Source organism: Mus pahari, chromosome 11 (assembly GCF_900095145.1).
Source record: "Mus pahari chromosome 11, PAHARI_EIJ_v1.1, whole genome shotgun sequence".
NCBI lineage: Eukaryota > Metazoa > Chordata > Mammalia > Rodentia > Muridae > Mus > Mus pahari.
Window position 1 is genome coordinate 68,704,504 of NC_034600.1, and position 11,199 is coordinate 68,715,702.

Here is an 11,199-nt window from a genome sequence, read left to right on the forward strand (position 1 = left end):
TCTCATGGATGAGACAAACTAACTGGCATGATTTGGAAGAAAATAAGAGAAGTATTTCAAAGAATATGATCTCAATATACTGGATACAATTAAAAAAAAAAACCAACCAATATCTGGGAAGTAGAGAGGCACCTTGTTGGATAATAGAACATGCTGTCTCTGTTGGGGACAAGTGTTCCCTCTCAGAAATGCACATTGAACAGCTCACAACAAACTGTAACCCCAGGTTCAGGCGGGTCTGAAGAATCTGGTCTCTATTCTCTCTCTTTCCCTCTCTGCCTCTATCTCTATCTAATCTATGTCTATGTATCTCTATCTCTGTCTCCCAGTCTATCTCCCTGTCTTTCTGTCTGTCTATCTAACTATAGATCTATCTACATATATTAAATAAAAGCAGTTGATTATTCTATGAGCTACATTTTCACTGAGGGAGAAACCACATGAGTAAAATCTGTCACTGAAGTTAGCAATATTTTCAATATTTTTTTTAATTAATGCATTTTCACTGTCAGTATAACTAATCATTTAATGCCCATTCAAGAGTGATAGGAAAATATCATTCTTCATTCCTTAATCTATTTTTGGAAACTATGAGCACCTCAGCAAATTAAAAAAAAAATGCAGTAATATGACTTCAGGACAGACCAAATGCACCCTACGTGTTTAAGTTCAGCCATGATCTGTTTGAGAGGTGCGACTCCTCACGAGTATGACAGTCTACCATAGGGGAAAGCAGTTTTATTTTAACCTGCATCATAACATTTATCTTCTTAGCAGAGTTTTTACATTATGCATGTTTACTTGAAGGCTTGTGAGACGTTCCTTCTAAATCTCAGTTTTAAATAACACAAGGCCCCAGGGCAAATGATTTTATTATTTTATATAAATATGATAAATTGGGTGAACTATATGGCTTTTGGTATTTTCCCCAGAAAGGACAGGGCTAAGGCACATTTATTTACTGAGCCTTCTAAACATGATTACAAATATCTTCTCCTCTTTCCCTACTGTATTTTATCTTTATTTCTTTTCTTCTTCCTTCTTAATTTTAATCCTCCATGTCTGGAACTCACGTCCTCGTTCCTAATGGTATACCAGTGAGCTAAGCTCAGTCTTTTCAGGTTTCTTAGACCCGAAGAGATGATCAAGGAGTGTGTTCTGAGACTGCATATTTTAGCAACATCAGAAACCACACCATAAAGTCTCACCAAAATGACTCCCCAAGCATGAGCTGAACAAGGATGAGTCCAACTGGCATGCTAAACTGGATTGAAAAGAAACCTTGAAGCTTCAAATCTACACAAAGAAATACAGGCAACAAAAGCATGCAAAAAAAAAAAAAAATGGAGAAATGACCTTCCCTAGGGATAATCATGCTACTTGGTAGCCCAGTGTCAAAGGGCCATCCATGAAAACATGCAAACAAATAACATTATATGAACTGGTTTTCTTTGTGACTATAAATTGTGTGTGTGTGGGGGGGTGTGTGTGTGTTGTAAAAAAAAAGTGGCAGGAATTTGAAGGAGAGAAGGGTTCCATAAATACAAGTTTATGGAAAGTAAGAAACTGCAATTTAGTTATAATTTCAAAAAGTGAAAAAAAATTGCTGAATTGTCCAACACTTTCTTGAGTGTAGCTCATAGATTTAAATTAAGGATATTCACTCTATATATCTTATCACACTATAAGTCATTTTATAATAAAGTATGATATTATTAAAATATAAAAATGAAGTACACTTGAAGTTGACATAATTACTTTTTTGAGTGATTTTTATCTTTTTTCTCCCACAGATTTGAGGTTGAGTAAAATGTGTGTTTGCTTTCATATTCTGTTTTGTTTTGTTTTGTTTTTACAGTTTCTCTGGTTCTTGTTAGAAATTTCATATTTATAATTTTTATCAGATCCGTAATACATAATTATCATAATTATGTGTGCCATTTCCTGTTACCTGGACTTTCAAAGTACTAATTTATAGGCACATTTCAATTATTGCAGATTCTTTTTTAAACAATGAATATTCACCATTGCAGCTCTACTAATTTATCAATCAAAAATTAAACTCTGTTGTCTCTAAACATGTGTAATATATGGATTTAAATTTATTTCATTTTTCTGTGAACATATCTAATGTTTTATAATGAACCTTGTATGTTTGTTTACCAACATTTTACATGATATTCAATGTCATCAATTTCAGTGAAATTTGAAAACTGCCCCCTACTGCACCCTATTTTGACATCTCTTTCCATGTACCTCACTCTGAGTAGCATCTATTTCCTAAAAGTTTAGATGATACATGTTAAACAAAAGAACTATATCCTATAGTACATGTGCTATTTGAAGAGGTTCCTAATAGAACAGGTTGATTGCCCTATCTGAATATGAACTAACTCTCTCTCTCTCTCTCTCTCTCTCTCTCTCTCTCTCTCTCTCTCTCTCTCTCTCTCTCTCTCTCTCTCTTCCTCTCTATTCTCTGTCTGTCTCTGTCTGTCTCTGTCTTTCTGTCTCTCTGTCTCTTTGTCTCTCTCTGTGTGTCTCTCTCTATCTCTCTGTCTCTGTCTCTCTGTCTCTCTGTCTCTCTGTCTCTCTGTCTCTCTCTCTCTCTCTCTCTCTATATATATATATATATATATATATATATATATATATAATGTTTACAATAACTGTTGATGGAAATTGAAAATAGAAGTCATGAATTCAAAAGAGAGCAAAGACAAATATGTAGGAATGATAGAAAAGGTAAAGGAAAATTAGGCAATTATTTTATGATCTCAAAAATTAACGAAGTAAATTAAAAAAAAATGGACTTTTTCTTGTTAAAGACCCAACTTGAAAACATACTAAAAATAGATTAAAGCTACTAGGAAAAATGTAGTCTGTCGCTTCTCTTCTTTTCTTTACTGAGCAGTGGTTGAGGTGATAGCAAGCCCATAGATTTAGAACACTGCAACCTTCCACATCTCTTTCCCCTGTGAACGTAAATCATGACAAATAAGTCTGTATTGGATAAAAAGGACTCTCTTTCCATGCAAAATGCAGAGAGACATTTACCAGATTGGATGATATTTTATAAAGAATCCATTCTTCGGAGAGCCAACACCTGGTTATTTTACCCCCCATTCCCATTTGTTTTAATTCATGTCCTCATTAAATATGCATGTTTTTAAAGAGAGCACTCCTGTAGAATTCCAAGAAATTTAAAGATGTGCTCACTACCAAATACATATTCCTTATCTGAGTCTTTTGTAAACCTAGTTTAAAACTTACTGATATTTTTCTAAAAGAATAGACTTGCTAGATTCTGATTTCTTAGGCTTAATTCTGATCTGTGTGATTTTTCCACTGATGGCTAAAAATCCCAAACTATGTATCCAGTGTAGTATAAATGGTGCATGGTACTATTTCAAGAGATTAACAAATTAGGTAGAGAGAAGACAGACATATATAAATCCTGTAACACATGGATCTTTTAAATAGTTTAGTTATATATTCTGTGGTGATTGTTGCTCCACATCACTAAATTCCCCATATTAGCTGATGTTCTCTTAGCTGTCTTTCGTGATTAATGAGCAGAAACCCCCGTGGCAAATTTACAAATGGAGAGGGATATTCTTTTCAAGGATTCAGCATATATTACAGCTTAGTAAGTTCAGGAATGGCAACAGACCTGAAAACAACTTCGTGTTAGTCTGTAATTTGTTCAGGAGGTTCCATCGTAAACATTGTCCTTTACAAAGACTGACCTTCGTGCCTGCTATGCCCTGACAATATGGTATCACGCAAGAAAATTAATGCGGTTGCAGTATATTAAATCTCAACAAAATGAATCTCCACAAGTGTGCAAGAAAAATAAGAGACCAAAGTAAATCATGTCATTGACTGATTTGATTACTCTAGAGAGATCAAATTACAATGCAAGATCAAATGTCAGTGGCCTAATTCATCATCATGTATTTCTTGTTCATTTCTGAGTTTGTTAACTTTCCTTGAACCTCAGTCATTCAGTTCCCTCTGCCTACTGTCTTAGAATAGCACTACATTGTATATGAAAACTTTCCTCCAGAGTTTACATGAAATATTCTTTTTTTCCCTATTCGGTGTAAATTCTTGTTTACTGTGTTGGGTAGGATAGATCCTTTCTGTCTTTCTTTTATCAGCTATTTTTCAGGAAGTTTTCAAACTTATTTACAGTTAAACTTTAAAGAAATACCTGTTTATTCAACACCAGGTGGACAGCCCTGAAAACACACACACACACACACACACACATTGTGTGTATATATGCACATATATACACGCATAAATATGTAAATATATATATATACATATATGCAGCAGTAAGTGGACAGAGTACTACAGTAGGTTGTAGTTATATGTTGATTTGTGTGTGTGTGTGTGTGTATGTGTGTGTGTGTGTGTGTGTTTGTGTGTGTTTGTGTGTGGAGAGAGAGAGAAAGAAAAAGGGAGGAGCAATGACATAGATTGGAAAGAGTCAATAATAGACAAGAAACTATGTAACTATTTTTCAATTAAAATATTTCAATAATTTAAAATAATTAATATACCCTAAACTTCTACCCATACCATTAACCATTATTCTAAAACATTATTAAAGTAGCTGCATTTCTCACATATTTACTTAATTCCTGATTATGACACTTTGGGTACTTAAAAAGTTTTGGGAATTACAGCATATCTCAGAAAAGTCTACACATTGTTTAGGGAAGTCTTTCTTACTTTTGAACTTCTGTAAGGGTTTTCTTGGTTGTAAAAGAGAAATTATTTCCAGGGAGGAGCACAAAAACAGTATTCACTATCACAGGTTACAAGCCAGTGTTCCACTATCGAGGAAAATGCAGGGATCACCACATGTAGAACACAATGTAGAAGACTGACCATGGGAAGAACACATTTGTGATCATGTTGTCTCCCTCCTAGGGTAAGTGTTCCTCCTCGATGTTTTAAACTAAGTCTTACTATTGAAACTGTCTTTACTCCTTTTCAGTGTATAGTAGGCACTTAAGAAAATTTGTAGTGTAAAGTAGGATATATAGAAAGAGTTGGAGGGAAGAAAGACAAGGGGGATAGTGTAATCATATTTTATTGAACCTTAAGAATTGAGGAAGGCAATCTGTTGCAGTGCTGGCTTATACTTCGTGGATTGGCTTAATGTATATTTCTAATAAAATATCTTCGTTTGTATTTCTATATTGTTACATCATTTTATTTGTATCTATGTCTCTTTGTATCAGTTTCTGTGTATGGGTGTGGGTCTGGCTTTATGTATCTCTCTCTGTGTCTCTGTTTTTGTGTGTGCATGTGGATGTGTATGGGTGTGTGCATGTGTGTGTGTGACCTGTGCACATGTGTGAGTGTGTGTATGTGTGTGTGTGTGTGTGTACCTGTTTGGGGATGATGTTCTGGTTATCTTTCTCTTCTTGAAGAATCAACCACTAGAAACAACAGGGCAAATGAGTAGTTTAATTTCTTTTCTAGTTTTCACTTCTTCCCCCTGCTCTGTTGTCATGTGTTTGACAACCTTTATAATACTTCATGGTACTCATGTGTGTGTCTCTCATATTCTGAGTGTCTCTGCTTTTGGTTTTCACACAGGGAGTCTACAATCTTATGTTGTCTCCTAGTCTTAAAAGTGAACAAATCGTGATCCTGTACAAAATATCCCAACAGTGAAGATTCTTAGAATGACATTTGATACATTTGAATGCTTAATCTCAAGAAATGTTGGTACATTTTTTTCTTCATTCATTGTTATAAATTCATGGTATATGCTCTTGGGTTTCATATAAAACATTTAATTACATTTTGTTTCTGTTAATTCATTAACAATTTTATACCAAATATTTTTCTTCTATTCACCTCTCTCTCTGAACTCCTAGATCCCCTTGTAAGCCCCCTACCCACCCAACTTCATGTAGCCTTTGTAATATAATTACACTGTGTCCCATTTCTATTTCTCAAATACTCTTGGGGATGGAGTCATCCTTGTGTTTCTCCCTTCCCCACCAGCATTGGTCAACAGACCACAAGAGCAGAGAGAGTAGAGGCAGTGAGCAGGGTTCAGGTGGTCAGTGTGACAGAAGGACTTCTGGAGAAAAGTTCTCTGCGGCAGTTCTATTTTGTTGTTCCAGGGTTAGGATATATAAGGGTAGGGTATATAAGGACTCTTAGTGGGGCACTTGGAAAGGGCTGATTGGTCAAAACACAGCATCTAATTATCTGGAGGGAGGGAAGCTAGAGGGAGACTTGAGGGCTGAGTCAAGCAACATCTGCATAGAGCCCTTCTCAGGGTATTATATTCCAGAGAATCTGTGCAGAAAGATACTTGACAATTAAGGTGAGGCATAGAAAGGGAAGAAGCCCCACTGAGAGAGTCTGTAAGCAATCCAGATATAGTGAAGTGCTCTGTTAATAACAGGATTATCCCACAATCCCTTGGAATGTAGTCAACCTAACATGGGTTTACACTCTTATAAAAAGTGTTTTGTGAAATTGCCCTGAGCTGCCTGTTATCTCTGGGAGACCTCCATTCTCCTGCCACCCCTCCTCCCACTTTTATCAGACCTGCTTACCCTGAACCAAAGAGCTAAACGTCCTTTCCCACACCCATCTTCCATGCTTGCTGAGTCCTCTGGAGGAAAGGAAACTGCCTTGAGCAGCCTGTTATCACAGGGGTATCTCCAGTTCACCCCACCTCTCTGCCTATCTTCAGCAGACCTGCTGAACCTGAGTCAAACAGGTAAGCTTCCTATTGGCCCACCCATCTTCCATGCTTTCTGAGTACTCTGGAGCAAGCCTAGGTGCTATGAGCAGCCTGCTATTCCAGGCATACCTCTATTCTATAGCCATCTCTCTGCCACTTTCATCTGTCCTAAAGCTCCTGAACCATACAACCTGCATGTTTGTAAACCTACAGCACAAGGGTACCAATCAGGGTCCTGCCACACCAAGATCTTTGAGGTTAACCCCACTCCCAATACCTAATACAATAGGAATATCCAGGGATCAAAGACTCCCAGATGATGAAAGGCCCTTGAAAGAACACAGTCAATGAGATCTTCAGAGCATAGTTACCCTACTACAGCAAGACTTGGGTATCCTAAAACAACTGAAGCACACACACACACACACACACACACACACACACACACACAATGTATCTTAAATCCAAACTTATAAAGATGATAGAGGCCTTTAAAAAGGAAACAAATAAACCCTTAAAGATATACAGGAAAATATAACTAAACAGGTGAAGGAAATAATTAAAACTGTTCAAGACCTTAAAATAGAAAGAGAAACAATAAAGAAAACACAAACTGAGGAAATCCTGGAGATGGAAAACCTAGAGAAGAGAACAGGAGTACCAAATGCAAGCATAATCAACAGAATATAGGAGATGAAAGAAAGAATCTTGGGCCTAGAATATACAATAGAGTAAATTGATATGCCAGTCAAGGAAAATATTAAATCTAAACAAGTTCTGACACAAAACATTCAAGAAATCTGGAATACCAAGAAAAGTGCTAACCTAAGAATAATAGGAAGAGAATAAAATAAACAGTCCCAGGTTCAAGACCCACAAAATATTTTCAACAATACCATAGAAGAAAATATTTCCAGCCTAAAATAAGAAATGCCTATAAATATACAAGAAGTTTATAGAATACTAATTTGACTGGACAAGAAAAGAAAATCCTCCCACCACATAATAACCAAAATATAAAAATCTGTAAAACATAGAAAGAATATTAAAAGCAGCAAGGGGAAAAGTCCAGACATATACAAAGGCAGAATTTCCCCAGGCTTCTCACAAGAGACTCTAAAATGTAGAAGGCCTGGATAGATATCCTGTAACCTCATTAAAACAAAAAACAAAAAACAAAAACAAAAACAAAAAAACAAAACATAGATGCCAATCTAAACTAATATACACAGAAAAAGTCTCAATTGCCACTGATACAGAAAACAAGTTATTTCAAGACAAATTCAAAGTCAAACAATAGCTATCTGCAAATCTATACAGAAAATACTAGAAGAAAAATTCCAACCCAAGGAGGATAACTACATCCAAGAACACACAGGAAATTAGCAATTCCATAATAGCAAAAAGGAGGGAAGCACACAAACATGCACACGCATTCATACATACGTACATACACACACACACATACACACACACACACACACACACACACACACACACACAAACTACGTACTAACACCACCAATATCAAAATAACAGGAAGTAACAGTCACTGTTTATTAACATCTTTCAACATCAGTGGAGTCCATTCCCAATAAAAAGACATAGGATAACAGAATGAATGAAAAGACGGGAGCTATCACTGTGTTGTATACAAGAAACATATGTCTTCAATGAAGATAGATATCACCTTAGAGTAAAGGGCTTCAAATATGTTTTCTAAGAAAACAGACCAAAGAAGCAAGCTGTAGTAGCCATTCTAATATCTAATAAAATAGACTTTCAACCATTATTAATAAAAATAGAAAAGGAAGGGCACTTCATACTCATTAAAAGAAAAATTTACTGAGATGATATATCAGTTCTGAAAGTCTAAGCCCCAAACACAAGAACGTACACATTTGTAAAAGAAACATTGTTAAAGCTTAAATAGCACATTGAACCTTACATGTTAATAATTGGAAGCCTTCAATGCCCCACTTCATCAGCTAGCAAGACATCCAGACACAAATTAAACAGGAAAATAATGAAACTATTAAAACATTATGAATCAAATAAACCTGGCAGACATCTACAGAATATTTTACCCAAACACAAAAGATTATGCATTCTTCTCACCATCTCATAGGTCCTTTCCCAAAATTGACCAGATAGTCAGTCACAAAGGAAGACTCAACAGACAAGAAAATTGAAATAATGGATTGTAATTAACCAGAACAACATGAATTAAAGATTGACTTCAACAATAACAGAAACACTGAAAAGCCTACACAGTCATGGAAATTAAGCAACTCCCTACTAAATGATCTCTGGCTCAGAGACAAAATAAAGAAATGAATTAAAGACTTCCTAGAATTCAATGGGAATCAAGGTACATTATACCCAAATATATGGGATACATAGAAAGCAGTGCTAAGAGGAAAGTTCAAAGCATTAAGTGTCTCAGTAAAGAAATTAGGAAGTTCTCATATCAGCAATTTGAAGGTACACCTGAAAGCTATGGAAAGAAAATGTGTAAGCACACCAAAGAGCAGTAGAAAGCAGGAACTAATAAAAATCTGGGCTAAAATCAATCAGTTAGAAACAAAACAAAACAAAACAATACAAAGAATCCATGTAACCAAGAGCTGGTTCTTTGAAAAGAATCAACAAGATAAACAAACAGCCAAACTAAGGAAAGGACAGAGATAGAGTAACCAAATCAACAAAATCAAAAATGAAAAGAGAGCCATAATAACAGACACCAAGGAAATTTAAAGAATCATAAGGTGTCATTTCAAGAGTCTATCTCCACAAAGTTGGAAAATCTTAACGAAATGTACAATTTTTCTAGACATATCCACCTTACAATAGTTAAATCAAGATCAGGTAAAGTATATAAACAGCACTACAGTCCCTATGGAAATAGAACAATCATCAAAAATATTCCAACCAGAAAAATCTCAGGGCCAGATAGTTTTAGCATAGAATTGCTCCAGATTTTCTTTCTTTTTATATTTTTCATTCGTTTACATTTCAAATGACAATAGATTTTCAAAAAGGACTTATACCAATAATTTTTATGTTATTCCACAAACCAGAAACAAAAGGTACACTCCCAAATGTACTCTATGAAGTCTCAGGCAGCCTGATACTTAAATCACAGACTCAACAAAGAAAGAGAATTCCACACCAATTTCTCTTATGAACATGGTGTCTTAGTCAGGGTTTCTATTCCTGCACAAACATCATGACCAAGAAGCAAGTTGGGGAGGAAAGGGTTTATTCGGCTTACATTTCCATAGTGCTGTTGATCACCAAAGGATTCAGGACTGGAACTCAAGCAGGTCAGGAAGCAGGAGCTGATGCAGAGGCCATGGAGGGATGTTACTTACTGGTTTGCTTTCCCTGGCTTGCTCAGCTTGCTCTCTTATAGAACCCAAGGCTACCAGCCCAGAGATGGCACCACCCACAAGAGGGATGGTCCGACCCACAAGGGGCCTTTCCCCCTTTATCACTAATTGAAAAAATACCTTACAGCTGGATCTCATGTAGGCATTTCTTCAACTAAAGCTCCTTTCTCTGTGATAACTCCAGCTGTGTCAAGTTGACACAAAACTAGCCAGTAAACATGGGTACAAAAAGTTCAATAAAATACTCAAAAAGTGAATTAAGAAACACATCAAAAACATCATTCATCATACTCAATTAGATTTCAACCTTAGGATGGTTCAATATGTGGAAATCCATCAACATAATCCACCAAATAAATAAACTAAAAGGAAAAACATCACATGATCATGTCATTAAATGCTGAAAAAGTTTTTGACAAAGTCCAACACTCATCTATGTTACAAAATATTAGAGATCAGGGTTACAAGGCACATAGTTAACATAATCACAGCACGCTAAAGCAAGCCAATGGCTAAGAGCAAGCAAACCAGAAAATAAATAAATAAATAAATAAATAAATAAATAAATAAATAAATAAATAGATAAAACAAAAATGCAGTCACACATTAGATGTCTTCACTTGTTTATGTTTTTTATTCCACTGACACCAGGCTGCCTACTCTCTCCCTATCTATTAAATGCAACACTTGATGTTCCAGCTATAGCAATAAGACAACCAAAGATTAAGGGAATACAAATCAGAAAGGAAAAACAGTTCACTTATCACTATTTGTGGATGATGTAATCGCATACATATTCAACCCCCAAAATCCTACCTGAAGACTTCTACAGCTAATAAACACATTCACCAAAGTGGCTGGATATGAAATTAACTCAAAGAAATATGTAGATTCCTTTATACAAATAATAATGAGGCAAAACAGAAATTAGGACAACAGCACCCATTATAATGACCACAAATAATATAAAATATCTTGGTGTAACTCTAACCAACCAAGTGAAAGATCTGTATTACAAGAACTAAAAGTCCCTGAAGAACGAAATTTAAGAAGATATCATAATATGTAAAGATATTTCAAATT

General features: G+C 35.5%; 1 non-coding gene across 1 annotated transcript; it reads right to left on the reverse strand.

The window, feature by feature from the left end:
- Positions 1 to 4,789: 4,789 nt before the first annotated feature.
- On the reverse strand, positions 4,790 to 4,950 carry LOC115065016. The gene has a single exon (XR_003844823.1). It is a non-coding gene; the product is annotated as a U1 spliceosomal RNA (small nuclear RNA).
- Positions 4,951 to 11,199: the final 6,249 nt, after the last annotated feature.